Below are 25,836 nucleotides of genomic sequence, written 5' to 3'. Positions count from 1 at the left end.
TTAATGTGAATGAAAATATGCTTATATCGAAGGTGTGATCACATGTATAGACACACACTTAATTGAATGAATGAAGCTAAGTTCAGTAAAAAGGGGAGTTTTGGGGTGAACACTGTTCGTGAGTTGAGATGAAGTGGTTACTAGCAACCTCACTACATCCTAAGAGCTTTCCAAGATAGGTCAAAGGATGAATACCCTTCATGAGTTAAGATGTGGTTTTCACTAGTTATACTTAACCTATATTATAAAATGTTGAGAATCCCTGGGGAATTCTGCTTAACACGGAGAAGATATGAAGAAGGGGTGGTTAGACTTTGTGAGTTGAGATGTTGTATTCCATTGTAACTCTTGAGATGAGAACTCCTCATTAGTAGAGAATGATTTACTTAGTAGCAATATCCTTATATCTTAACTATGTTCCCACATAGGTGTTGCTGTTGGGAAAGCCATGTAAAAGCTAAAAGAATGACCTAACTCTAGGCAAGTGAGGATACCTCATCCGATAGTGGTTAAAATCGGATTCCATGTCTAGCTCTCATATTCTATGTCGATTAAGATATTTTCCACAAAAGTAACGAAAGTAATAAGTCTTCTAAATGAGTGTGCTACTTAGGGTAGGTAGTGGAATGGGATGCTATTTATCCATTGCACTAGGTAGGCATTCCGAGAGGGGAGTCTTCGGGAGTCTTATGTGAATTGATAGAACTAAGTCTTCTAACATAATGTACGACTTAGGGTAGGTGGTGGAATGGGAAGCTACCTCTCCTTGTATTAAGTAGGACCTTCCTAAATGGAAGTCTTGGTGCCAAACCTTCTAAAAGAGTGTACTACTTAGGGTAGGTGGTGGTATGGGACGCTATCTACTCATTTCACTAAGTAGGCATTCCGAAAGGAAGTCTTTGGTGTGTTGTTGAGTGTTCTTCTAATGTCTTGTGATTGAGTGGTGACTTGTACTCCCGAGTTGAGTAAGCCTTGGGTGGGTAGTCTGAAAGATCTCCTGGGTGTTTAATGAAGGAGGTGTTTAGACTTTTCCTTCATGGCTTATCTTAGAGAGTCTTAAGATAACCTCAGTTAGAGAAACTTGTACGGAAATGAGTTCACTTCCTCATTGGCAATACCTTGGGAGTTCACTATTTTCAGAGTCAAAATGGGTTCACTGTAATGTTGTAAATAGTTCAGTGTAAAAATTGTAAAGTTAATGTGAAATGCTTTCTTTTGAAAAAATTATGCAAATCCTTCTCTAACTTTTAAACGATGTTTCTTATATTGTTTTACTTTTATATCCATGAATGTTTTACTAAATTTGCATAAAAATGTGTTTTTACTAAAATGTCCCTTTTTGAATTTTTTTGCATATGCGATACTTAGTACATTGTTTTGTACTAACTCCACACTTTCTATACTTTATAAGTATATGTTTTTTGGAAGCAAAGTTGAAGGCTAGAAGGCAAAGCTTGGAAATGTTTCCCTCAAGACAAAGTATGTCCACATATATCCGAGGGAATAGTCTTTTTTGTAGTTTCTTTATTTAAAGACTTATTATGTATTTCTCTTTTAATTAAAAGGGCCGCGTCCCTAAGATATTATGTCGTGTCTTATGTTTGGCTTGTGATGATTTGTTTCTCTAATGTAACAATCTAAAAGTTCATGACTTAGTCTAGAGCGTCACATGATGGACCAAGACATAAACCAATATTTCAAAGCCTAAAATAATATATTAAAACTACTTAAGAAGTGGTAGAGTCAAAACGTTAAGAAATGTCAAAGATGTCCGAGAATTAGTGCGATTGAACTAGTAAAATTTCCTTAGGTTTACTAAAGGTTTTGATGTGTAATTTAAAGTCTAAAACTTGTAAAATTAATTAAAATAGGTAAAATCATGTATATAAGATGAAAACGTCTAGGTTTGACCCCTCAAGGATCGCCCTAGGGGTCCACGAAGGGACCCCATCCTTGGCCAAGCAAGCTGCCAAAGGAAGTAGCATGTTGCACCTAAAAGAAGTAGGTTCGCATCGCGGACATGGTCCCACAAAGACCAGAAGTCTTGGTCTGATTCGAAGACTCTTTTTTTTCAAAAATTAAATTAGGAAATCATGCGGGAACTGATCTGCGATGCGAACTTTTTTTCCCACCAAAATATGAAATTTAGATTCCAAGTTTGACTTCATTAAAAGGTCAGATTAAGTGAGAGGTCTTTTGGGTATTTAGGTGAGTGTTATTTATTTGTTTTTAATCAAATTTCACCACAATTTCCCACACAAAAAAAAACCACAAAAGTTTTCACCTCTCTGTACTTTCTCTCTCTATTTGACCTCAATGGAAGAAGCTTTAAAGCCTGAAGAAGAAGACAAAATTCCCAAGTTTTTCTACACAAATTTGAGGCTAAAGTCTTGATTAAGGTATGGTTTCTTTCATTCTTGGGATTCCTCTCCCAAAGAGGTCCTTTAAAAGAGATTTTCAAACTTCCCCAAACTAGTGTTTTTCTCTATACATGGGTCTTCTTTGAAAAACAAAATTAGGAATCAATTGTGATGAATTGTGGTCAATTAATGTTGTATAAGTATATATTCATGGTTAATTATTGTTATTCACTCAAGATTCGCATGGACCATGTCTTTCCCCAATTTCATGATTACCTTGAATTAATATGGTCAATTGTGAAGAGGATGAATATGTTGATTGTTTAATTGATGTTTATTATGTAATTAATTCTTTTATTTACCACTAATTATTCATTGGCTATGTATTCTTTTGTAATTGTTCTATGTAGGCAATGAAAGGGCAAGAAGGTATTAAGGTTGATTCTTCTTTAATTAAATTATGAAGTATGAGTTACATAGATTGTAATTCATCTATGTCTAATGTGTAGTTGTGATATTGATAGAAAGTATTCCTCATCCATAACCCTAGACTATTTAATTTGTTATGAAGTACGCAAGTATGTTGTGGTATGATAATTATATGAATCAAAGTAGTTTCTCATTTTTATAATAAAGTGTTAAGTAAAAGATCTGCTCACTTATATGTTGTTTGTAAAGTGAAAGGATAGTTCTCACATATGAATACCTATGAGCTACTATGATGAGATGTTCACATAGGGGTCTAGAAGAGACTAATGGGATCTTGTATGATGATTACTAAAGGAAATAAATTCTTAGAACCGAAAGGCATGAAAATGGATGAAGGTCTAACGTTTAGCAAGTATGGCCTCCCACATGGGTTTCTTCACGATTAGCAAGTCCGGATTACCACGATATATGCTATCTCATGAGATGGAAACCTCCACGTTAGTAAGTAAAGGTTTGTAGTAACAATCTCCTTGAACCTTAACTATGTGCCAAGATAGGACTATATCTTAGTGGACCCACCTAGATAGATATGTAAGATTAATTACACCTTAGGCAAGTGTTAACCCTCTCTATTTTGTGTGGAGCAGCACAACGAATTCCATGTAGCTCACATGGTCTCATGTCAGTTATTGCACCATCTTCCATAATGTAATATGGTAAATGAATATGTCAAGTATGTGAACTATTATAGGGCTTATATTTAGGGTTACGACATAGGGTGATAGAGTGTATGTGACTTCTCATACTCATTGCACATGTGGGATCCTAAGGGATGGTCTTAGTAGTGTTCTTGTATGAGAAGTTGCTTCAATATTATGTAAATCAAGTTATGTATGAACTCATGAATCTAGAATGTTATGATAAAGTGAGAGATTACGTTATATGCATGTTGTAAGTGACTAAATGTGATGCTTCACTTTGGATAGGGTTATGGGGTTCTATTCTTGACATTGCACAAGTATTGCTCTAGGTTGCTTAGATGTTGGTTTAATATCATGTTGGGTTGACTTATAATGTTCCATATATGTGTATGTTGAGTTATTTAACATAAAGCATGGCTTTGTCTAAAATGTTCATTTTCTCATTCATTAATTATTTTATGCATAGGAACCATACTTAGTACATCTATTTTGTACTAACCGATATTTCTTCCCTTTTTCCCCAACAGTGAAGAGCTTCTATGCCACTTTGTGAATATACTTGGACTTCTTTATTCTTAAAGACATTTGTTGTAAACCCTAAGTGAAAATATGTACTTGTCTAAGGGATATGCAAAAATATTGTAGTGCTTTTAGATGGTTTAAATGTGAGACAAAAGATTAGACTAATTCATATGTATTGATTATATTAACCAAACGAGAAACCCATGTAAGCTTCATATTCGAGAAGGCTAAGTAAATTCCATTTGTATATATATGAATATCATGCGACAAGTCTATGTATACCTCAATATATATATAAAGTTTCAAATGATTCCGCATTTTGGGCCTATTATATGTAATGATGAATGTTAAGAGGCTAGTCTTAGTCCTCTTCCAGGACGACGATGCCGGTTACTTGTAGGGAGTGCTCCCAGGTCATGACAGTGCATAACATTCTGTTTATGAAAAACACGGACCTAGTTCACATCATGGTTGATAATTTTCACAATTTTTCTGGTCATTGATTTACCGACCACGGCCTATGGTCCATAGGTTGACCTATGGTTCGTGAGCCAAGGTCGTCATTCAGAGATGTGCAAACTTGTGATACTATTTTTCACACAACACATTCAAAGAATAAAAATGTATTTTGAGTCTAAACATGTACTTCTACATATTATGTGGTAGTTTGTCATTCCCTGGGATTCAATTATTCAAATTCGATATCGAATCAAGTATGTTTTGAAAACCCTAAGTCATGAAAGGCACGTAGACATTGAATCAACTTTTATTAGTTAAAATTAGAAATATACTCAAAATACCAATGTTCCAAGGGTAGTTTTAGGACTACTCTAATCCAAGTTTTAAAGCATATACCTACCCAATGTCAAGTACAACTACCTTTATTATAATTTAAACAATTAAAACAAATCAATGTCTTGGGACATCGATTACCTTACAATAAAAGTAAAATTGACGAGTGTGTTGGTTTCAATTTCTTCTTAAGAACCTTTCAAACTTGATGCTAGACCCAAAGTAGAATGATTTGTGGAAGGAAAAAAGTATTGAAGCCGAAGAAATATGGAATTAACTTGGGGCATATATGGGGGAATGACCTTAATTGGAATAAGCAGATTGAATATTTGTAATGAAGGGATTTAATAGGATATTTTTTACCAACTGGATGGTTTTAAATGGTTAGTGAAATAAGGGAAATGGGGAATTTGAGAAAATAAAAGGGGTTTTATTCGATGATGTCTAGGTGTCATGTATATAAACCCTAAATTGGGCCCTCGAAACCCCATTGACAGTTGGTGAGTGAATCTACAGTCTATTCATTGGTGCGTGCTATACTCTTACACTTAATGATATTTAGTTTTGAGTTACTTTTGAAGTTTTTATTATTTTCTCGAGCTTTGGTTGAGGAGTTTAAGGTTAAGACATAAAGGTATGACCCCCAAATGACCACCCTATGCGTCATTTAGGGGGATGGTAAACATTAACCATCAAGACCTCATAGAAAACTTTAAGTTGCCAAAAGATGGTGATCACCTACGGAAGGGGACCACGCCCCGTAGGTCCATCCACACCCCATATATTCCATTCGTCGGTTAAGTCCCTTTATAATCACTCTTTGAACCCAACCACAGAGGTATAGGATTTTTCGTGGTCCCATCCGCAGTGCACGGATGAGAACCGTGGTCCAACACTTGTTTCCTGGTTTCTTTCGGCTAAGGGGACGTGGTTTGGTAAATTGAATTTATGATTTATTAAGTTTAGGGATGTTTATTCTGGGTTATATAATGTAATTTAAGAGTTTTTTTAAGTATTAACACGTTTATTCAAATTCGTTCGTCATAATCACAAATGTATTGCACCACACTCCTTCAATAGTTCTCTATTGCAAGTTCCATTGGAGGTGAAGGATTCAAGATCTCAAGGTCAGCTTCATATTATTCAAGGGATATTTGTGGATTTATTCTCTAAAAGTTATATTAGCCTACGTCTTTGACATAGTTTCTTTCAAGGATCCAACTTAAAAGATGATTCAAAATATTCAAAGTTTCGTATGAATCTGTAGTTTTCACTCTATGTGTAACACCTCGAAAATGACTTAGGAGAAGCTAGATCATATCACGGTAGTAATGAGGTTCTAAGGTCCTAAAAATTGTTTATAATGTCATTTTGAAGCAGTGCCTATAGTTTTAGGTAATTTGGAAGTGAAACGTCAAGGGATGACAAAGACGATCGACGACTAAGTCACCTTTGTTCCTCATGTGTGGTTATATTACTAAATGTATGTTTATTTAGTAAATAATGTCATTATATAATTTATTATAGTGTATATAGGCAGTGTGTCATGTTTCATGAAGTTTGGAGGTCAAACATCCAAGAACGTCCATAACGTTCTAAAGGTTCGCCTTGGAACGACCTTGTGTAAGTCATGTTTCATCAAGTTTTTCGTGTTTGTTTTGTATTAAATTGATATGAGAGGTTCAAAACTCATATACTAACATATTCATATTAGAAACGTCCGGGTGAAAGTCCCCAAGGACCAACCGAGGGTTCTTGAGGAAGGACCCTTCTCAAGAGCGCATGATGTATAGACCAAGCCCCATATGACTGAGGCAAATGATGGCTCGTGGTACAGTCGATGTGTCGTGGGTCAAGACTTATACTAGGGAGCTCATTATCCTAAATTCAAGTGTCTTAACCAAACTACGAGAGGACAGGACGGTCCGTTTGTGGACAAATGGTCCATCGACTGCCCAATTGTCGATGGTGCTGTCAATTTTGCAGTTCACCATAATATTAGGGGTGAAGTTATAAATTCAGCCCACGTCCAAATAAGAGAAAGAAGGTTAAATAGGGGTAATTTAGGTATGTTAAACATGTTTATAAGCCTTTAACACTTAGGATAATTTATTCTTCAAAATCAAAAACCCAAAATCCCTAAGAAATTCTCTAGAACTCCATTGAAGTCAAAACATAAGGAAAAGCATGGATTGGAGATTTGAGTGGTGATACTGCATCAAATTGGTGGATTAGAATCAATAAGGTATGGTTTTTGATCCTTGAAACTCTATTCATCAAGGAGCTAATCTTCAAAGTGATTTTCAAAGGGTTCTTAAAAAATGAGTTTTTTAAATCAAAATCTATCCATGGGTTCTTACATTAAACGTTATAAAGCATTGACTAATTACTGACTTGTTGTTAATTAGATTATTTTAAATCAATTAAATTATGAACCCATTTAATTGATGAACCCTTGTTTTTGACTAATTTATGGTTTAAGTGATAATGTTTTAATACTTAGGAATTCTAGTGTAGTTTTCATGTGCTATTAAATGATGTAAGAATTGTATTCAATTGATGTCTAATTGGTCTTAGATTGATAAATATGTATTGAATTGACTTAGATTCATTGAGTATTGTGATAATTGTATAGAATTGATTATTATGGCCATGGCTAAGGTCCTTATGGTATTGAATTACCCCTTATGGTATTTAATTGGATGATTTAGACATGGATTTAAGTGGAGAGAATTTATTGGTGGTACGCTGCCCTAATTCTCTTTATTCTATGTTAATTTGACTTGATTTACATTGTGATTGGTATGGTCCACTTATAGTGGCGGTGCTATGTGCTTTACTTTCAATTAATTTTGCCTTGTCGGCGTTACTTTATATATTATGATGATCATGGCCTTGTCGGCACTATTTGAAGTATTATGATGATTGGTGTACTTGATTTATGTGGATTATGAGCGTATCTATCTACATGTGATTAACTGAAATTATGTGTTTTATTGAAGTGAGGTGATCATGATAGACTATGACTATGTCTTATGTGTGTAGTCTTAGAGTTGGTGCGTGACTATTCCTAATTTACTATATGATTCTATGATTGTTATATTGGTGACGTTATAGCAATGTATAGAATGACCTAAAGATGATAAGGGTCATTCCTAAGTGCTTCAAAGAATGATATTCTATATGTGATAAAATAAAGTATGTTGTGTTATGATTTGGTAGACTTGTGTCCCTTACTTGATAAATGTATGAATAATATGGGAATATGAGATGTCTTCACTAGGTAAGCTTAGTTCACCCTTGTAATTCATGAAGGAATGATATGTGAGACCCTAAAATACATTAAGAAAGTCATGAACGCGGAACCTTAAACCTAGTGGTAAGGTTATGAATCATGAAGTTGAGAGACGTAATGGTATCCTTCTTGTAATGAATGATGGACTTAGGGTTTATTGTCAAGAACGACATCATATCACCATTAGGAACGTCATGATGAGCTATCTTAGTCGCCATTGAGAGGTAGCCCTACTAGACTTCTATGGTAGGGTAAATGTGATATGGTTATAAACTATTTGGAACCTCTTCATGTGATCCTTTAATGTCAGTTACTCTATGAGAACGAAGGCCAGCACTGAGTAAGTGTGTTATTGTAAGTATCCCTACATTAGAAGGAGACTAGAGTACAATGTAGTTGTACTTGAGAATGAGACTAGAGTGTATAAAATCCCTTCATATTCGTTAACCATGTTCCTACATGGATGTGCCCTCGTTCTACCCTTGGAAAATAGAGCACCCTCGCGGCGAGTAGGTTAGAACTACGGATTCCATTTTTAGCTATCATGATCTATGTCTGTTATTACCTATTCTCATCATATTGGATACCTATAAGCATTAGATAAAATCTATGATCTTTAGATGTTAGTGAGAGTCCCTAGGTCTTCTCCAAGAACATTACTTGAATGTACTTTTACGATGAATGATCTTAAATGAACTAACGGATGTAATGATTTAAGTTAAGAAAGATTGTTAACTGAATAAATACATATCTAGGGTTGTTAAGGGTTGTCTAGTTATGGTGTGAAGGGGGCATAGGAATGGTCACTTCGTATCTTACCTAGATAAATCTTTAGAATGACTCTTGGATAGGAAAGATGGTTGATTCTGCAGACATGATCTAAGCCTTAGGTAGTCTTAATGATTATTTATGTAATCTTGAAGAGGTCAATCATGGACGTTATCTTCTTGATTTACTTAAATAAGTCTTTTGATAGCCTTTGGAAGGAGAATGTCATATTATCTATTATGTTATGTAGAAGTGAGAATGATTCTATCCTAAGTAGTCAAAAAGGATCTCTGAAGTGTGTTTGAAAGGGATTGTATGGGCGGTCCATACACAACTCACCCAAGTAAGACTTAGAATCACCTTTGGTAGGAGGATCTCATGTTCATGTGCTTTATATATTGTAAGTGTGTGTATCTCATGATAAGTGGTGTTAAGGATCATTTAGGTGCTCCTAGACAGGGTGTATGGGTGGTCTCTCTTTGTCTTACTTAAGTGAGTCTTAGGATAGGTTTTAGTGACATGATCGCATCCTACAAAGTGTCCAAGGTGAAGTAATGGAACTTCACTGTATCAGTGAATTGAGTCACTGTAAAGTGACACGGTTTCACTGTAATGTCCTTAAACATTAGATCAATAGAGTAAGTGATTTCTTATGTGTTTCTAAGGTGCTAAATGTTATTTTTATGATTATGATATGACGTTTTAATAAAAAAGATGAATAGTTCTAATAAATGTCCATTTTCATGATTTTTATGCATTATGCCATACTTAGTACACGTGTTTCTACTAATTTCATGCTTTTACCTATCTCTTAAGTGATTCATAGATGAAGGTGCTTTTTGAGAGCTAAGTTTGGATTAGAGGATTTTTCAAGCAAGTTGAAGTATGTCTTCATTTTACTCGAGGGTATAGATGTATGTTCTCTCCTTTATCGAAGTATTATAATAAACTTAGTAGTACTTATTTCTATTGTGTATGGTCCGTGTACCAAAGTATTCTTACGTCTAAGATTTGATGAAATGGGACTTCATATTTCCTATTATTTTTATATGAAAGATATTTATTGACTTATAGAATGTTTGTGAAAAATTTTAATTTCGCACTACTTTTCATATGTTATATGCGATGTACAATACGGAAGGGCTTGTACAAGACCTCCAAGAGGTCAAATACTCCGGTCCACAACCTAAGGAATTCCCTAACTTCTAGGTTAGATGTGCGGGTCATGATAAGCTTTGTCTAGAGCATAGGTTATGAAAGTAGTCTTAGGACTCAAATAGTCTCATCAAGTCATGTCTAGTAGAGTTTTGACCATCGGTGTGAGTCGCGACACATGTATATGTGAGAGGCTATAGGACAATAGAGTTTCCCTTTTTTTCTACTCCTATGTCGTGCCATAGAGTAAAAGTTATGAGTACTCTTTACTTATGGTTTTCCTTGTGTTTCTAGGAAGATGAATACAAGGAGGACACCGGCTAGGAGAGTTGAGGAGAATGATGTGAATGAGGAGATTCCTCTTCAAGTCGAGAAATTTGCGCAAGTTGCTCAAGGTTCTCAAGGTGACCAAGTCCCTATTGGAGGTCAAGGTAAAGAGGTTGAAGTGGTTCCCCCAGAAATAACTAATGGGAAAATTAGAGAGGCTTTAGTTAATTTAGCCCGAGCTTTGACTACCCATGTGAATATTGGTATTGAACCTAGAGTGAATGTTGTGGAGAGAACTATGATATCTAGACTGAGAGATTTTGTGAGATTGAATCCTCCTATTTTTCTTGGTTCTAAAGTGGGAGAGGATGCCCAAGATTTTCTATACATGGTGCATAGAAGGTGTTGAGTGCCATGGGGGTGACTTCTAGGGAGAAGACGGAATTGGCTTCATACCAATTGAGGGAGGTTGCTCAAAAGTGGTACACTCAATGGAAATATAATAAGACGGTTGAGTCGGCTTCAACAGAGTGGGAGGAGTTCAAGAGGGCTTTCTTAGGGAAGTACATTCCCCATGTGATGAGGAAGGTGAAGGTTGTGAATTTCATTGACCTTAGTCAAAGTAAGGTAGAAATGGAAGAACCCAAACTTAGAAGAAGCATGAGGATTTGAAAGGAGCATGAGGTCTTTTAAAAAGGGTAAAGGCAATATGAAAGTTCAACCTATGTTTATGAAGAGAGCCCCAAATCAAGATGGAGTTATTGCTTCAAAATAGAAGTTTGGGATAGGTAGTGCTTCTCAAATTAATAAGCCTACTTGTTCTACTTGTAGGAAGAGGCACTATGGGGAGTGTCTAGTAGGTACATGTAACACCGTAAAAAGAACTAGGGTGAACTATAGATTCGTGACTGTTTCTCGAGTTAATTTTAAGTTAAAATGAGTTAAATTAGTGTTCTTAGGAAGTGTGAGAAGTTTGGTTATGTTTTGATGTCAACGACCAAGAATTTCCATGACGTTCAGAAGGTATGCCTTAGATATTGTTCTTGTGTCTTGAGGTGTTTGAGTGAGTTTTATGTGTTCCTTTCAATTGAAATTGAATGTGGATGTTCCTAAGACCTATATGACTTTATTTAGGGGTTTAACGTCTGGGAACTACCCCACCTAGGACCCATAATGGGCCATAGAGAAGGGCCCAAGACTTGGACCAAAACTGCCTGCCAGTGTCTACTAACGAGACCAAACAACGACCAGTAGGTCAAACAACTGCCCGTTGTATTGGTACGTCAATTGGAACTGCCAGGTGAGTTATCCAGGCCTCAAATGAGACTATGTTTCAAGACATGAGACCCCACCAACGGGCCATTTGTTGACAAACGGTCCGTTGGTTGGTCCGTCAATGGAGACTCTCCCAAAGCTGCTGAAAATCCTGCCTTGTCTTGGGGTGTTTTGTAAATTCACCCCAAGTATTTTATGAACATAGGAAGTTATTTATAGAATTCATTATGTATATTAAAGTGTTTCAAATACTAATACCTAATTTTAGACTCCTCTTCCTAAAACCGAAAACCCCTCCCTCTTAGAATACTCTATCAAGTCTCAATGGAAGCTAGAAGTCAAGAAGAAACTAGGAGAGCTGTTGGTGGTGGTTCCTTCATCAAAAATCATTGGGGTTTCTCTTATAAAAGTAATGGTATCCATCCTCGAACTCTCTTCCATTCAAGGAGTCCCTTCTAATGGATTTTCAAAAAGAGTTTTCAACCCTAGTTTCTACTACATTCAATTCTAAATATGGTTTTGTCATGAAAACGTTTCTAATGAATTAATAATGATGTTTGTAATGTTATTTGATTATTCTAAGGTTATAACATCAATGAAATCATGTTAAATCTTTTCAACAAATGTTGGCTTAAGTAATGGTTTAAATGAGCTTAGTTTTGTAGTTATTGGGCTTTGCTTTACTTATGTTATTATTGATGTTTAGATACTGCCCTAAGGGCTAATTTATGACGAATGATTGGGTAAAAATGTCATAGGTGATGAAATCTTGGATTAAAAGGTAAGTTGTTTATGTTATTAAGCTTTAATTATGACATGCTCTTGAGTGGTATGGTCAACCTTCTTGGTGGCAGTGTTTACTTGAATTGTATGAATGTATAGTTACATGTGTATTGTGAATGAGGACATGAAGGCATATTATGTTACGAAAGATGTAAATGAAGTTATTCTTGTTAATGTGTTTTAATGAAGCTTGTTATGAAATGTATGCTAAAGGTTATGTCTCAATGACCTATATGATTATATGAAGCATGTTTAAGTGTGTGATGTGATGAAAGAAGGTTTAAGCATGTATAGAATGAAATGTAAATGAAATGATGCTTATGTGTAAGGTGTGCTCACATGTACACACACACTCACTCTTGGATGAATGAATGAAGCTAAGTTAAGTCAAAAAGGGGAGTTTTGGGGTGAACACTCTTCGTGAGTTGAGATGAAGTGTTTAGTATAAACCTCACTATTCCTAATGAGCTCTTTAAGAGAGGTTGGAGTATCTATTCCCTTCGTGAGTTGAGATGTGGTGTTCATTAGTTATCCGTAAACTATAGTTTATAATGTTGAGAATTCGTGGGGAGTTATACCTAGCACTGATAGGATATGAAGGAGAGATGGATTAAACTTCGTGAGTTTTGATGTTGTATTCCAATGTACCTCTTGAGATGAGTACTCCTCCTTAGAAGAAAATGAGTTACTTAGTAGCAATCTTCTTATTTCTTAACTGTGCGCCCACATAGGTGTAGCTATTGGGAAAGCCATGTAAAAGCTAAAAAGAATGACCTTACCTAGGCAAGTGAGGATCCCTCATCCGATAGGGGTTAATATCAGAATTCTATGTCTAGCTCTCATGGTCTATGTAGGTTAAGCTAACTACCAAAAAATTAATGAAAGTACTAAGCCTTCTAAAAGAGTGTGCTACTTAGAGTAGGTAGTGGAATCGGACGCGATTTATCCACTCCACTAGGTAGGCATTCCTAAAGGGGGGTCTTGGTGTGTCTTATGTGAATTGAATTAACTAAGTCTTCTAAAAGAACGTACTACTAAGGGTAGGTGGTGGTATGGGACGCTATCTATCCATTTCACTAAGTATGACCTTTTGAAAGGGAGGTCTTGCTGCCAAACCTTCTAAAAGAGTGTACTACATAGGGTAGGTGGTGGTATGGGATGCCATCTACTAATTGCACTAAGTAGGCATTCCGAAAGGGAAGACTTTGGTGTGTTGTTGAGTGTTCTTCTAATGTCTTGCCATTGAGTGGGGGCTTATTCTCCCGAGGTAAGTAAGCCAAAAAAGGGTAGTCTTGGGGATCATTTTGGTGTGCATTGAAGGAGGCATATGCGGACTTCCTTCATTTCTTACATTGTTATTCTTAGGATAACCATGGTAGGGAAACTTCTACATAAATGAGTTCACTTCCTCATTGGCAATACCTCGGAAGTTCACTATTTTTACAGTCAAATAGTTCACTGTAATGTTCTAAATACTTCACTGTAAAATTGGAAAGTTACTATAAATTGCTTCATTTTCTTAAAATTATTGAAATCCTTCTCTAACTATTAAATGATACTTCTTATGTTGTTTTACTTCTAAATTCATGAATGTTTTAATTATTTGGCATGAAATGTTATTTTACTAAAATGTCACTTTTTGCATGTTTATGCATATTCCATACGTAGTACATTATTTGTACTAACCCATACTTTTCTATACTATATAAGTATAGGTTTTGCAAGCAAAGTTGAAATCTAGAAGGCATAATTCCTATCTCCTTAGTTTCCTTATGTTAAGGCTTATTATATATTTCTTTAACTGTTATGCGGCATGTCCCTAAGTTATTTTTATGGTGTCATTAAATTGTCTTGTGACGATGAGATTTTATAAGTATTTATATAGAATTCCTTTTTATATCAATTGTCGTGAAATGTTTTAATTCCGACACTACTTTTCATGTCTTATTTAATGAACGATAGTTAAAGGGCTTGTACAAGACCCCAAAGGGTCAAGTACGCCCAGTCATGACCCAAGGGTTCACCCTAGCATCTACGGGGTGCTTTCGGGTCATGACAGTACTGGGAATTGATTTGATTTTGGGAAGGATGATCACAAGGTGAAAGATTGTCCTACCATTGCGGCTACAGGAAAAAAGGCCAAAAAGTTCCTCCAAAAGCTTTGGATGATGATGATGATGGTAAGTCCTTTTGTTTATTTAGAGTATGAGTCCCTTCTATGTAGGGGAGTATTGTGCGCAGATGATTTCTGATTGATTGTCTCATCTGTACTATTAAACTCAAGATTAAGAGTAGATAGTCATAGAAGTATGTCACATGTGTGTTGTGCTTAAGAGTCTTGTTGAAATTGAATTTCATTGATTCAATTCATTGTGCATTTTATGAAGTTATGATTATGTTTTAAGATGCGTTTATGTTATTCTACCTTGCATATTAGCATCTTTCCATCATGAATTGCCTAAAAGATGCTTTTTTGGAAAAATTACATAATTCACTTAAATGAAGTACCTGCTCACTGTAAGATTTTTCATAAATTGACTAATTTATTCTTTGGTCAGAAATTGTTGTAAGGTGGTTAGAACTGATGTAGATTAGCATGATATTTAATATAAAATAAGTTTTTGTTATTTAGAATGAAGGAAGTGAGCTTTGTAGCATGATGAGTTGTAGAATTTATTCTAGTTCCTTATTGTGTTGTGATGCTCTTGATTATGTGAAATTGATGTTTTTCCTTGATTGTATGTTGTGTAACGTGTTGTATGGCATGATAATGATATGTTAAGTTAAATATCTATTGTTGTAATACCTCGAAAAATGACTTAGGTGAAGCTAGAGACTAAAATGGTTGTGATGAGTTTATAAGGTCATAAAAAATTTTAAAATGTTGTATTGAGGAAGTTCTAGAGTTTTAGGTGATTTGGAAGTGAAACATCTAGGGACGACGAAGACGTTCGACGACTAAGTCACCTATGTGCCTCATGTGTGGTTATGTGCATAATATGTGTTTTTTGTGTTAATAAGTTCATTATATGAGTTATTATAGTGTTTATAGGAAGTGTGTCAAGTTTCACGAAGTTTGGAGGTCCAACGTCAAAGAACGTCCATGACGTTCGAAAGGTTCGCCTTAAAACAACCTTGTGTGTCTTGGCATAGTTCGTCGAGTTTTACGTGTTCTTTTTGAAAGAATTTTTATGGGTGGTCCTGAACTAGTATGTTAATAAATTCGTGTTAGAAACGTCTAGATTAAACTTCCCAAGTACCTACCAAGGGTCCCTGAGGAAGGACCCTTCTCAAGAGCCAAGGCTGTCTAGACTAGGCCCCAAATGATTGAGGCAATCGACGGTTCGTGGGCAACTTGACGCCCCTTTGATGTGTTAAATGGGTCAAGAATCATTCTAGGGAGCTCAATCTCACATAGTCAAGTCTCTGAACCAAACGACGAGAGGACAGGACAGACCGTTTGTGGACAAACGGTCCGTCGACTGTGCAGTCGTCGATGGTGGTGTCAATTTCCCAGTTTACTGTAATGTTAGGGGTGAAGTTGTAAATTTATCCTACGTCCAAATAATATAAAGGGAGGTTACGTATGTGTACTTTGGGTATTTTAAACATGTTTATAATCCTTAAACACTTAGGAGAATTAATTCTTCAAAATCAAAAACCCAAAATCCCTAAGAAATTCTCTAGAACTCCATTGAAGCCAAAACTCAAGGAAGAGCTTTGATTGGAGATTTGAGTGGTGATTCTTCATCAAATTGGTGGATTAGCATCAATAAGGTATGGTTTTTGATCCTTGAAACTCTATTCATCAAGGAGCCAATATTCAAACTGATTTTCAAAGAGTTCTTAAAAGATGAGTCTTATAAATTGAAATATAACATTCCAGAAAATTTACTTGTCTAGTGAAGAGTCTATTAGGTTAAAAGAATATGTATTGTGGTACATAGGCATACCAATGCCCAATATAGAGTAATATTGGGCATGTTAGGAAATATTTGCTTAAGGGTGTTAGCTAATTCTATGTATTAACAAGTAAACTAATAAATACTTTGATGTTCAAATGCTCCAATGCAATCTTGTTTAGGAATAATACCTGCAATGACGACCCTAAGCTAAAATTTATGACTTCATATTACACACCTTATGTACGATGCATCCAAATGTCAAGCCTAGGTACCATAGCACATGATTATTTTAAATGATCATGTAGATTAAGTAGTACCCAAGGACATTGTGAGGGTCCTTGGACATTAAGTGATCAACAACACATGTGCAAGAACATGTGCTAACCGCCAATAGACCAAGCCCAACCAAATTCGGTTAGGGCAGTTAGGGGCAGCCGTGCGCACGGGTACAGCCATGTGGGGCCTAGCTTCCTAACAAAATCTACGCTCTAACTAACTTACCTAACAAACTAACTAACCAAGGATAACTAAAATAAACTAACTAGTGTACCTGAAATCCTAAAATCTAACCGGGTGACACTAGTCGGGTAACTAACTAAAGAAACATCCTAGTACCTGACCTAGGATAGTCCAAAGTGGTTGGTTATGGTCCTAGTGACTTAGTGGTACTTTAGTAATTAACCTAGGTCACTTAATTAATTAAATTAGCAATTTTATTAATTAATTAAAAATTCATGGTCAAGCCGAGACACCTTAGAAAATTTTTAGATTTTGCTATGTCAGATGCTCTCCTATTTTTAGTCTATTTAGGAGGGGCATTTTGGTAATTAGTTAATTGATTATTTAATTAAGTTAATTAGGCTAAGTTGAATTAGTCAACCTAAGACTTAAGGTCACGTTTAACTAGGTAGGACACCTCACGACTAAAAAATAGTAACAAACGTAACAAAAATAGTGAACAATTCTCCTTAGACGATTTCAAGACAGTGTTCATTAAGTTTTTTCGTCCAAAGTACGGGGTGATCTTCGTATATTCAATTCTACAGGAAGGTATGGCTTTTCTCTCTTGGATTCCTTTCCCTAAGAGGCTTTTCAAACATTTTTAAATTCAAGAAAATCGAAACTAGTATTTTTCCCAATGAATCGAATGTTCATCTCCCTAGTTCTCCCTATTTTCAATTCTAGTAGTATGTATAATGCAAATCTCGAGCATGTTGTTTGTATGTGGTGCAAACTGATTATTATTTGTAGGTTTGAATAATTTAATAATGTCGAATGAACATATAGGTTACATCCGTATGATTAGAGTATCATTTACATGAGATAAGAATGTTATAATGCCCAATTGTTTTTGAGAAGATGAAATTACTTAAAGTTGGCTTGCTTAAAATGATGAGATTACTAATTATATACATGAAGTTAATTACTTGGCTAATGATATTCTCATGACCAGTGTTTAGTGAAACTTTGGTTTATGCCAATAAATTGTCTTACAATATTATTTCCAAAATATATGAAAGAACTGGCTATTGACAAAGCCATACCAATCTTATATGGCCAATGTAAATTATGATATTTTTGTAAGGACAAATAAATGTTAAAAATGACTTTATAAGTTGTAACTAAATGAACTTATAACCAAGGGTATGCCAATGATTGGGACAAGTCCCAACATACCCTATATAAATGAACTTTTTAACATAGTAGCACATTGAATAAGTCCTTACAACTTTTATAAAGAATGGTACAAGACTACAAAAATATTGAACAAGATAAGGTGATTATTGAAATATTATAAAAGCTTATGAGTCATGAAATTGACTTAGAACGAGGTGTTAAAGGAAGTGAGACAAGTCTCACTTGCACCTAAACAATTATGTTAAAGATACTCACATAAGAGGGTGTTAGAAATCGTGAGACAAGTCTCATTCACACAATAATGATTATGTAAGATTCAAGTTCATATTCATCAAGTAAAGAAAGATATGATAAGTCATCCATTGAGATAAGAATAGATCATACTAGAAGCAAGCTTCCATAATGTATGAGTCAACTCCAAAAGTTGTAAAGTATGATAAATTAAGCAAAGCACCGATAGACTAGCATTGAGTTTGTGCAAGAACATGTAAGCCTCATGAGATGAGACTACCACCAAGGTGGATAAGGGTCTCCAAAATCTCCTAGTCTTTGAACTATGTTACCAACATAGGTTACTAGCTAGTGGATCCACATAAGAAAGTTAGGAAGTATTTGGTTTCACTTTTTCCGGTGAACCACCTCTTTTATGTGTGGGGAAGACACTGGATTTCATGTTAGCTCACATGATCTATGTCGGTTAAATGCTAGTATTCGGTTTCACTTTAGCTGGTGAACCACCTCTTTTCAGTGTGGGGAAGACACTAGATTTCATTTTAGCTCACATGATCTATGTCATTTTAATGCTAAAGATTTCTTAAAGAATGTAAGAATGTAAGAAAGAAAGAAAGAAAGAAAAGTATGTTCAAAATTAACATGAGATCAAAGAAGAAGAAATATAAGTTCAAAGTGAACTAAGTAAGGAAAAGCATAAGTAAATCAAATCACCGGTGTTTGATAAGAATGAAGTTTTAACAATTATTGGGTTATGATAATAAAGGGAGCAAAACATAATGGCTAATCAATGCCCCATAATCTTTATTTCATGCAAATGATCAAATAATGAGCATAGACAATAATCTTTATTTTATGCAAATGATCAAATAATGGGCATAGGCAATAGTCTTTATATTATGCAATTATCAAATAATGGGCATAGCCAATAATCTTTATATTATGCACACAACCAAATAATGTGCATAGCAAAAAAAGATTGGCTTATAAATACTCTTACCAATATAACAAAAATGGAAAGATTAACTTGTTAGTAGGGTAGTAAAATCATTTCCTTAGTCTTTTGGATTACTTACTTTATTCATTGTAGGAATGGGACTAAAACGAATCATTGCACTTGTAAGTAAAACACAGGATCAAAGGAGATCATTGAACTACACAACAAAAAGAAGAAAAGACTGAAAAATAATCTAAGTGTGGGAAAAGGAGCTCTCGTCTTAAAGGGGAAGCAAAAATATAAATTTTTGTTAGAGTTGTTCTAAAATTATGTTCATTATTCCAAGGTCTTATGTTCATATAGAAAGTGAGATATGTTCTTTAAATGCATGAAAATATGTCATATTCATATCATAATTCATAAATAACGAATTAGGAATGTAAAGTGACTTCACTTTCTAAAAATGACATGTTGCTATAGGAAGAACTTTCCTTGATCATGCATAGTCCTTATGTGTTTATGGTCATATACCCATACTTAGTACAAGTTATTACTACCCAATATACTATTAAAAATTTTATAGGCACAGGTCCTTGAAGAAGATTGAAGATTCGCTTGAAGATGTTTTGATTAGTACCTCCAGTCGTTCGTAGGTCCTCTTGAGTTTGAGGATGCCTAAGCTTTGTATTCTAGATTTAGTAGAGTAGACATAGCTAGTGGATGTTTTCCCTAGCGTTCCCTTTCAAATATTTGTTCATGATTTTATATTAAGGCCGGGTTGGCAACTATTATTATTATGAATTCTTCATTTCAATTGTTCAATCTATTAATAGGTAGTTGCTTAGTTTGAGCTATTAGTATATCACTCTTATGCAGAAATTATATGAAGTCTAAGTACACTTCAGCAAGTTAAAAAATTTTAAAATTACCGCTAAATTTAACTGTATGATTGTGATGAAAGCTAATAAGAGGCTTGTCTGCGACCTCTGAGAGCTTAACAACGTCGGTCTTATCTAGGGTCTAGAACACGGGTTTGACATGAAATCTATCCATGGGTTCTTGCATTAAAGGTTATAATGCATTGATTATTGATTTATTTGCTGTTAATTATAGTATTTTAACTCAATTATCTTATCAACCCATGTAATTTATTAACCCTAATTTTTGACTAATTTATGTGTTATGTGATATTGTTCTAATGCTTTTGAATTCTAGTGTAGTTTTCTGTGGGCGATTGAGGAAATTTATTTTTTATAAGATTCTACACAGCACCAGCTGAAATACTTTATAACGAGATAAAACCAATGATCCAAATAGTAAAAATTGGATTAACACGAGAGATGATAATACCAGAAGATATAGGGCAACAGCCAGAGATATCAAAAGTTGAGATACCCAGTTTTTATGCAAACAAAAGAATAATTGGGTTATCAACTATTTACAGGAGTTAGCTAATAATTATTTACAAGGAAATGCCATATGGAGCTATTATTCGAGAGACCATTTGATGATATATGCCAATTCGCGAGAGATAAGGCAAACATATATGGAGGAAGTCCAGAAATGGATTTTATCCTTGTTAAAAGCAGAAGCTACTCCAACAACCAGAGCAATAAAGCAAGGATTCATCTCTGAAGAACTAATGACAAGATATTGCAAGTTAATTGGTCATAAATATCCAGACCATATATGTTCTATGTGTAACCAAAGTGATGACATAATCCCTGAGGTACAACTAGAATAAAATAATTTGCAAAAATAAGATATTATTTTATTGTAATAATAGTATTTTGTAGATATTATTTTATTGTAATAATAGTATTTTGTTGTTTTGCGTCGGCCATATAAAAGGAGGCCATATGTAAAAAGTCATGTCGGCCATAAATAAAGTAATGGCCACTATCATGTAAAGTTTTTTGTCGTTTTGTGTCGGCCAAACATAATAAGGCCATGTGTAAAAGTAAGTGTCGGCCACTTATATTGGCCATATATGTAAATTTGGTTGTATAAATAGAGGGTTCACCCTCATAATAAAATCATCCCTCTCCTATACATCTCTCTCTCACTATTAATTCCGCTTCCACCCCCACATTGGTATCAGAGCTAGATAACTGAAATAAGTTATGGAAAACAAAGAAGGATCAAAAGATCTACAGAAACAGGTATACTCATTTAAATTTATGAGTAGCTAAACCAATTTATTCCTGATAATCTCTTGTTGATTATAATTGTTTATAATGTTTTAATAATGTTATAATAACCATCTTTAGAAAGTTTGGTACAGAAATATTCTGCGAATAAGTATGCCCAGACTATGCCATCCAAAAGTTGAAACTGATAGGCAAGAAGGCCGTTTAGGGGAGTAAACAAAGTTGAGGCGCTGTTAGGGTAACTAATCAACGAAGAAAACTGTAGTAGTGACCAGACGGGATGATTATTAAACCATTATTATTACATAATAAATAAGTATAATCCATTAAGAGGTTGGAAGAAATAAATTTTTTAGCGAAAAATGAATAAAATGAACTCCTATTTACTAGATGATGATGTTAATTACAAGATGCTAATACTCTATATATTAAAAGATCTTAATACAGATATAAAAAGAGAAATTTATGATATGTTGGTAACATATGAGGTAATAGAAGTAACAACCCAAGGTTGGACTAAATTAGATATACAAAAAGATTTTTATGATGAATTTTATTTTGACATATATGATTTATATGATGATCTAGAGATATTCAGGGATCAATGATTAAACCAAAAAAGTTTGAAGTTTGGCAAAAACGAAGTAATAATAATTATAAAATAAAATTTATCAAAGACCCAAATAAATTAAGTAAACTTTTTAAAATTTTGTACAGAAAAATATAAATGAATAATACAATAAGTAAAGAAACAAAAATAACAAAAACCAAGATAGATAAAAAAAATACGAAAGATATAGAAAAAATTAAAACCCTTATACATAGAATATGAACTATCACAACTTACTAAAATAAGTAACGAAAAGACAAATTATTTGATAAATATAATTTCAAAAACAGAATACAAATATGTTTGTTATTTGAAAAAACAGTATGAACAAAGAAATATATAAGCAACAATTGATAGAAAAAATAGATGAAAAAAGACAAGAACTACAACATAGAAAAGAAAGACTAATAGAAAATATGTTAGCAGGAGTATGTAACAAATTAATATTAGCACAAAAAAAAAAATATTTATGTTAGAAATACAAATAGATCACCTTGAATATAAATTACAACATAGCATAATTTATAAATTATAACGAATAAAGAAGAGTTTGCAGTAGATGAAAAGACATATGAAAATTAATACGGAATGATAATAAAAATAATATTTTCAAATTTAGGAAGAAGATATAAAAAAAATAGGAAATAATTTATATTTAATGTTAGAAAAAGAAACAGCAAAATTAGAAGATAGCCTAACAACTATGATAAGAATAACAAAATAAAATGAAGAATTAGACAAATCAAAATAAATTGAAAAAATAAAAATACAAGCAAAACAAGAAGTACAACATTTAGAAGAAATAAAAAATACAAGAATAAGTGAATTAGAAAAAGAATTAGGTAGGTTAAGATTGTTATATGAAACTAAACAAAAAGAGAGGGAAAAAGAAAAAGAGCTAGAATTAACTAATGAAATAAAAGAGATGGAACAAAAACTTAATGAAGACCTTGAAATAAATGAAATAGACGAAAATGAATTAGATACAATAAATGACCAAAAATCAGAAATATGTGATATAAGTGAGACATACACAGAAACTCTAGAACAGGTAAATAAACCGAAAAAATTAGAAATAAACACAGGAGATATGAATCGACCTAGTACGTGAAGAGTTAAAACTCCAGACAATAGCCCGAGAAATAGTCCTAGAATTAGTCCTAGATGGACACCACCAACTTATTATACAGAAAGTAATCAGCAATCAGATAGAACTAACGCAATATGGAATAGTAGATTAAATTGGATACCAAAACCAATAAATGAACAATATAATTTCTTAGATCTAGATTGTGTTACAGATATAAATAAAGTAATATTACTATGGATAGGAAATATATCTAAGCAACTAATAGATAACAAAATAAAAACAGCAGAAACACCAAGGTATATAGAAAGAACATTTGTAGGAACGACAAGATTATGGATAGAAAATCTACCCTTAGAAAGTTTAGAAGTACTTAGAAGTGACAAGAAAATGGATGGATCCCCATCAGCAACAAATATAGATATACTAGATAAATATGAATCAGCAATAAGAAATGAATTTGGTGGTATGACCACAGATATAAGAGAACAAAATAGTGAAAAAACAATAAATAGGCAACTTATGACAAAATTAGCTATATGTAAAATGTGTTATATAGAAGAATACACTTGTGCATTTAAAGAATATTATTACAAAGCAAAATACAATTTAAATGAAGCAAAAGAAATAAGACAACAATATTTTACAAAATTACCAGAAGCATTTAGTACAAAAGTAATAACAGATTGGAATGATGAAGGATTAGTAGATACCTTAGGAGCTAGAATAAAATTTTTACATCAATGGTTCATACAACTATATGAAAACCAAAAAGAAAAATTAAAAATGGAAAAAATACTAAACAAGAATTTAGCCTGTTGTAAAAATAATATGGCACCACAGTTTGGATGTACAAATAAAAAGCAAAAGCCTAAAAGGTATAAAAATTATAGAAAAACTAAAACTAGGTATAAATTTAAAAAACCAAGATGAAGACATTATGTGAAAAACTATAAAATAAAAAGACCATATAGACAAAAAAAGAAAAATATCACAATGTACTTGTTACAATTGTGAAAAGATAGGACATTTAGCTAGAGATTGTAAGTTACCCAAAGATCCAAAAAGGAAGCAAATTGCAGAAGTAATTATAGATAATGACGAATATATGCAAATAGAATACATAGACTATGAATTAAGTGAAAATGATAGTATATATGAAGTATCAGATATAGAAACTAAAAATGAAGAAGAGAATATGGATTTAAATAATAATGAAATAGACGAAGAAATCTAATGTCTGAAGGCGATATAAAAGTAATAAACAAAGAAGATTATCAAAATGAAGAATTATCAGACCAAAAAATTATATTTGATAATACAATTTTTGAACAAATAAAAGGAAAGGAATTAGACTTAAGTGTTTAAAAAGTACTTGAAATACCTACTTTAAGAAATTGGTTTAAAAGACAAAAGGAAGAATATTATGTAGTTAGTCAGAAAGAACATATTATAGATTGTAAATATGTAAGAGGAAAAAGCATATATACCTATACTAAGTAAACGAATAATAAATAAAGAAATACAAGATATAAAAGCTAAAACACCTATTAAATATGTACATTTAGGAGGAACAGAAATATTAATAAAAGGAATAGATACACCTATTGAAATATACTTAGCAGATGATAGAATTATACACCCTATAGAAAAAAGTGTAATTTGTGCAGTAAAAGGAAATTTAATATACCAAAAATTTAAATTTATAACAAGTGCCAACTACACAGTAGCATTAACAGACAGAAATATAGATAAATCATTAGTTTTGTATTGGAAAATGTCTGGAATAGAGTTAGCACCAGGCAGTAAAATATTTACAGCAAGATGTAAAAACTTATATACATTAACATCAAAACATAAAATAACAGCAAGAAATAAAATTGATAAAATAACGATAGAAAATCCTTTCGAAAAAATAATTACTGTAATAGACAATAATGACTATAGCTATAAAGAAATTGACATAGAAGAAGATTTAGAAATAGTAAAAGAAAGATTAAGTACTTCAAGTGTACCAAATACGTTAACAAGAGCTACCTCATCAAGAATGAGTACATCTAAAAGAAACTATGAAATTCCACAAAACTTATTAGATAAGGAAGAAATAACACCATATCATTATTTCATAACAGGAATAATGGACCAAAGAAAATATAAAATTTTGATAAATACAGGACAAGAATAAAATTACATAACAAGAGAGTTAGTAATAGAAGAAGAAATTATAAAAATAGGACACATGTGCCCTGGATTACCTAGTGAGATAGAAAACACAAATGAAGAAACAACAGAAAAAGAAATAATTATTGGAGGAATACCCTTAATAATACCATTTAAAATATACCAAGGAAATCATAATATTACATGAGGTATAAAATGGTTAGAAAAAGTTAAACCATACAATATAGAATATGAACAATTAACAATAACTTGTCAAAATAAGAAAATAATTATAAAAAGAACAAAATGAATAATGAAAATATTTATACTTGCAAATATTATTGTAGAGGGATATCACAACAGATATTATACCCCTATGATAGATACAGTGTCACGACCCAAAACCGAGCCGCGATTGGCACCCACACTTACCCTCCTATGTGAGCGAACCAACCAATCTAAACCTTAACATTTCAATTTAATATCAACAGAAAGTAATGCGGAAGACTTAAACTCATTAATAAAAAGACAATTCAATAACTTCTAAAATTCAACATCTATTATTCCCTAAAATCTGGAAGTCATCACCACAAGAACATCTATGATCAAATTACTAANAACAAAAGCTAGTCCATGCCGGAACTTCAAGGCATCAAGACATGAGGAAGAAGATCCAGTCCAAGCTAGAAGCATTAGCTCACCCTGAAATCCGGTGTAATGAAGACTGGCTAGAGTTGAAGTTGAGTTGAAGACGACGGTACGGTTGCTGCA

The sequence above is a fragment of the Solanum pennellii genome, chromosome 3 (genome assembly GCF_001406875.1).
Source record: "Solanum pennellii chromosome 3, SPENNV200".
Taxonomy (NCBI): domain Eukaryota; kingdom Viridiplantae; phylum Streptophyta; class Magnoliopsida; order Solanales; family Solanaceae; genus Solanum; species Solanum pennellii.
The sequence above is the reverse complement of the archived record's forward strand: the minus strand, read 5'-3'. Positions refer to the sequence as shown.